Consider the following 6067-nt stretch of genomic DNA (forward strand, 5'->3'; position numbering starts at 1 on the left):
CAGGGTTTCACCTCTGACAATCCTCAGTCACCACAATGTCCTCTTGCAGCTCCCTTGCAAGGGGCTGTAAATTAGAGCAGCAATGAGGCTGCTCTGGAATATATCAGCAGCTGAGCCGGCCCCAGTAGCCTCAGGGAGGTACAGCTACTTTCTCCTGCCCTTCTGCCACTTGGATCTTGGAGTGAATGCAGCCGAGCTGGTCCTAAGGATCAGACTCCTTGAGGTGAAGAAAAATCTGTCTTCTGTTACCAAATCCTGGAGAGCCAGGCCTTGTTTTTCCCATTGCCCTGAACATTGTTATCACTTACATCTGTGCAAAGTGGGTATAAAATGCTACCATTGCAATTTGATGGCATGTGTCCCAGTGTAACATGCTTATACAGTGTCCAAGGCAAGGGAGGATCAACCACCACCGAATTGACAGAGGTGGATTTATTGCTCGTTTAGCTCTGCGTTCAGAACAAGCAAGGAGTAATCAACTGGCAAAGGCTGCTCCTCCCAGCCTAAGAAACCCAACGAGTTCTAATTCAAGGTCCCATGAAAAGCCAAACAGAGCTGTTAAACAATAAACCGAAACAGGGCTCACCTCGTTCCGGGGTTCACATGACACTGTTGCATTAGTCAGAGGGTGTCTTCTGAGAATCCAAAGGCTCCTGCGTGAATTGTTTAAGGCCAAAGCTTGTGCTCATTTGAGGCTGGATCCTCCATGTTGCTGAGCACCCTTTGTTCTCTTTGACCTTGGTGAATGTTGAGAGTTCAGTGTTACTCAGGATTGTTTGAAGCCTTGCAGGATTGAACCTCAGTCCCCAGGCACAACTCCCATGGAAATCAATGCCTGTGTTGCCTGAAGAAGGACTGTAGAATGGGACCCTTTGTGATTACAAAGCAGGAGAGGAAAGGCACTCTATAATTGCCCTGTAATACTGAGCAGAAGCTCTTTGGACCAGTTCTTTAATCACCAGAAAGAGACAGTATTGTTCTGTGTCCTCATAGCTTCGGATAACAGCCCAGAGGATTAACAGTGGCCAGTACCTTTCACTCAGAAGTCTCCTCATCCCAGTCTAAAGCACCTGGGGAGCTGTAAGCAGGGCTGCCCAGAGGATTCAGGGGACCTGGGGCCTTTGGCGGCGGGTCCCGGGGCGGAAGGATCCCCCACTGCCGAATTGCCGCTGAGGACCTAGCACTTCGGCGGTGGGTCCCGGGGCAGAAGGACTCCCTGCTGTGGGTCTTTGGGGGACTTCGGTGGCTGGTCCCGGGGCAAAAGGACCCCCCGCCGCTGAATTGCTGACAACAACCTGGAGCGGAAGAAGATCCGGGGGCCCGGACCCCACGAGAGTTTTCCGGGCCCCGTGGAGCAAGTGAAGGACCCCACTCCAGGGCCCCCAAAAAACTCTCGTGGGGGCCCCTGGGCCCAGGGCCTAGGGCAAATTGCTCCTCTTGCCCCCCCAGGCGGCCCTGCTGTAATGTTCTGATTAAATGAAAGGCCCTGGTAAGAGCTCCCTGTTTCCAAACAGTCTGCCACATTGCTAACCTTACTAGCCGTGATTCAGACCCAGACACAGGCCAATGTCACAGGTCCCGCTCTGTGCTAATTCACAGAGAGGGGCTGTCACAGGATTCTATCGGTGGAGCTTTAGCTCACGTAGCTTGTGCTTTTTCCATCTGACGTTTCCTGGTTCAGTCCCAGAGGGTGGCCAGCATACTCCTATAATGTGGTGATGGAGCCATATAAGTGTCGGGCGAGAGAGAGCTGTTCAGCAGGATGACTCTACACTATTTTCATTACCGTGGGAGAACTCCATTCTTTGCTGCTGAATTGCAGGAGCTACTTTGGTTACTGTTGTGGGACTGAAAGCTCTTTCCCGCTGCACACCCCTCAATGGCTGGGTGCAATTCTTCAGCGCAGGGGAGCATGTGGAACGTTGCCGGTTTCCCCTTTGACTTTATCCTGCTCTGTCGCTCGTTAACCAAGTTAAAGTGCATTATTTTCTCTCTGCTCTACTGCTTGAGAGGGGGAGGGGTGAAAGGGAAGCTTGATGCTTAAACAGAACTCACGGGCGCTTGGCAGTAGCACTAGCTGAAGCAAGGAGATGGTCCTCGGATTTAGATTGTAATCTGTTTGGGGCAGGGGCTTTTGATTCTGGTTGGACAGTTCCTAGCACAGTGGGGTCCTGGTCCATGACTGGAGCTCCTAGGCACTGCTACAATACAAGTAAATTGTAATAAATCCAAGTTGAAAGAAGGAGCCGACAATGTGTTCTAGATTGTAAGATCTTTAAGACAGTGACTCCTACTCTTTGATTGTACAGCACCTGGCACAAATGGGTCCAAATCCTGGGGGCCTCTGGGTGCTGGTGGAATAGAAATAATAAACTAATGTTCCAACTGGTGGTAGAGTTTAGTCAAATCCAGTTATCTGCTATAGTTTGCAGAGTTGTGGTGTGCATGGGTCCTTCCTGGGGATGGCCATGGGACTTCACCTCTGAAATGATCTGTTCTAAGTGCTAAGTGTTGGTTAGAACATAAGAATGGCCATACTGGATCAGACAAGAGGTCCATCTAGCCCAGTATCCTGTCTACCGACAGTGACCAATTCCAAGTGCCCCAGAGGGAGTGAACCTAACAGGCAATGATCAGGTGATCTCTCTCCTGCCATCCATCTCCATCCTCTGACAAACAGAGACTAGGGACACTATTCCTTACCCGTCCTGGCTAATAGCCATTAATGGACTTAACCTCCATGAATGTATCTAGTTCTCTTTTAAACCCTGTTATAGTCCTAGCTTTCACAACTTCCTCAGGCAAGGAGTTCCATAGGTTGACTGTGCGCTGTGTGAAGAAGAACTTCCTTTTATTTGTTTTAAACCTGTTGCCCATTCATTTCATTTGGTGGCCCCTATTTCTTATATTATGGGAACAAGTAAATTAACTTTTCCTTATTCACTTTCTCCACATCACTCATGATTTTATATACCTCTGATCATATCCCCCTTAGTCTCCTCTTTTTCCAAGCTGAAAAGTCCTAGCCTCTTTAATCTTTTTCTCCTCTATATGGGACCCTGTTCCAAACCCTAATCATTTTAGTTGCCCTTCTTCTGAACCTTTTCTAGTGCCAGTATATCTTTTTTGAGATGAGGAGACCACATCTGTATACAGTATTCAAGATGTGGGTGTACCATGGATTTATATAAGGGCAATAAGATATTCTCCATCTTATTCTGTCTATCCCTTTTAATGATTCCTAACATCCTGTTTGCTTTTTTGACTGCTGCTGCACACTGCGTGGACATCTTCAGAGAACTATCCATGATGACTCCAAGATCTTTTTCCTGACTCAGTTGTAGCTAAATTAGCCCCATCATATTGTATGTATAGTTGGGGTTATTTTTTCCAATGTGCATTACTTTACATTTATCCACATTAAATTTCATTTGCCTTTTGTTGCCCAATCACTTGGTTTTGTGAGATCTTTTTGAAGTTCTTCACAGTCTGCTTTAGTCTTAACTATCTTGAGCAGTTTAGTATCATCTGCAAACTTTACCACCTCACTGTTTACCCCTTTCTCCAGATCATTTATGAATACGTTGAATAGGATTCGTCCTAGGCTTGACCCTTGGGGAACACCACTCGTTACCCCTCTCCATTCTCAACATTTACCATTTATTCCTACCCTTTCTTCCTTGTTTTTTAACCAGTTCTCAATCCATGAAAGGATCTTCCCTCTTATCCCATTACAACTTAATTTACATAAGAGCCTTTGGTGAGGGACCTTGTCAAAGTCTTTCTGGAAATCTAAGTACACTGTGTCCACTGGATCCCCTTTGTCCACATGTTTTTTGACCCCTTCAAAGAACTCTAATAGATTAGTAAGACATAAAGCCCTATTTCCTTGTTGACTAATAAATAACATGCATCTGTTAGTGCAGCGCTGGGACGTATAAATAGGGATTGGGCTACCTTCTTCTGCCTAGGACTGTAGCATCCTATCCCGAGTGCAGGGTTCCTCAGGCCCATCTAGGGTGTGTGTAATTAATTCTCTGCCCCTCTCAGCACACAGCATCAGAATCTGACAGAAGTCAGGATTTCTACGAAAAGGGGTTCCCCGCTCTGGAGCTGGCTGAACAGAGCCACAGGTCAGACCAGTGGTCCCAAAAGTGTGGGGTGTGGCCCCTAGGGGGTGTGGAGGAATGTTTTGGTGGAGGCATGCAGCAGGGCCTGGGCCAGCCCCTCAAGGTCCGGACCTGCCCCCATACAGCTCAGGTCCGGCCCCCGACGCAGTTCTGCCCTCATTCCTTCTCTGCTCCCAGGCCAGCTCCGCCTCTAGCACCAGCTTCTCCCTCACCCCCAGTTCTGCTCCCAGCTTTGCCTTCAGCCCACGCTCCTCTGCTGAGCCATCTGTGCAGTAATGGGCTTGCTGCTCTGATGGTCTGTCAGAGTCTCTCTCTACCACACCTGCCAGTGTCCAGGGGTGATTTCACTCTCCTTAATCCCATGCAATGTTGAGGTGAACCTGCTTTCGCCAAGGTGTGCACTGCAATTAGCTTATTTCCACTCGGATAAGAGAGAAACAGAGAGAGACAAAACATAACACGCAGTATGGATGTCAGAACAGTTTATCACCCCTTCTGAGCAGCATGGCCCCAAATGTTGAAGGCAACTGGGCTACCTGCCAGCGATCGCAATCTGTCCCCCGGCTTTCCTGTTAATAGGGATCCCAATCAATCATGTCAGACTTGTATCTGGGCTGCCTGAGCATGAGTGTAGTACATGAAAAATTTAAAGGGTTAGACATTTCTATAAGTAAGACTGGCCCATACCAGTAACTATGAGAAACAGGGTTAGCCACAGATAGGATGCTTCCGGGCATCAGCTGACCGTCTGTGGGGATTAGGAAGAAATTTAATCTCACTATGAAGGCCCATATATTGGCCATCTGTGTAACTTGTGTGGTGCTGTGCTCTAGGGAGACAAAATTTCTCAGTCTCCTGAATCCAGCATTGGATTTACAGACTGTTGCGTCCTTTGGATCAGTTTTGTTCCTTTCTGCTGTCTTCACTACTAACAGTTATGCTTTTTTACACTTGCAATAACCTTCTCCCAGAGGAGATAAGACATAGGTTACTTTTACTCAGGGGTGTGCACGAGGGGTGGGGTGGGTTGTTTGGGGGGGAATGAAATCAGGAGCAAGACCCCACCCCCATAAGTGGCAGGGCACAGAACTCCTCTGGCTCTGTGGCCACAGTGAGGGCACAGAACATGCCCCTCCAAAAGTGATAAAATTTAAATTTCTGTGCATGTCTCTGCTTCTACCTCAGTGTGGCAAATGAGGCAGTGTGGTCTAGCGGGCAGAGCACAAGCAGGGTTTTGGAAGATTTGGGTTCTATTCCCTGCTCTCCTGTTGGCCTGCTAGGTGACCTTGGGCAAGTGGCTTCATTTTTGGGATGACAAAATGCAACATAATGAGTGAAGCATAAGACATATGGGAGAGGAGGAGCAGAAAATAATCTCAACTATACATATACAATGATGGGGTCTGTACAATTTAGCTATTACCACCCAAGAAAGATCTTGGAGTCACTGTGGTTAGTTTGCTCTAAACTTCAGCTCAGCATCCAGCAACGGTCAAAAAACTAACAATATTCGGAATTGTTAGGAAAGGGATGGAAAATAAGACTAAAAATATCAAATGCCACTATATAAATCCATGGTGCACCACACCTTGAATACCATGTGCTGGTTGCCCCATTTCAAAAAGGATACAGTGGAACTGGAAAAGGTTCACAGAAGGGCAACAAAAACAAGAAAGGGTGTGGAATAGCTTCTATCTGAAGAGTGACTCAGGGTATGTCTACACTATGAGATTATTCTGATTTTACAGAAACTGGTTTTTTAAAACAGATTGTATAAAGTCGAGTGCACGCAGCTGCACTAAGCACATTAATTCGGCAGTGTGCGTCCATGTACCAAGGCTAGCGTCGATTTCCGGAGTGTTGCACTGTGGGTAGCTATCCCATAGCTATCTCATAGTTCCTGCAGTCTCCCCTGCCCATTGGAATTCTGGGTTGAG

This window comes from Chelonoidis abingdonii, chromosome 2 (assembly GCF_003597395.2).
Source record: "Chelonoidis abingdonii isolate Lonesome George chromosome 2, CheloAbing_2.0, whole genome shotgun sequence".
NCBI classification, from domain to species: Eukaryota; Metazoa; Chordata; order Testudines; family Testudinidae; genus Chelonoidis; species Chelonoidis abingdonii.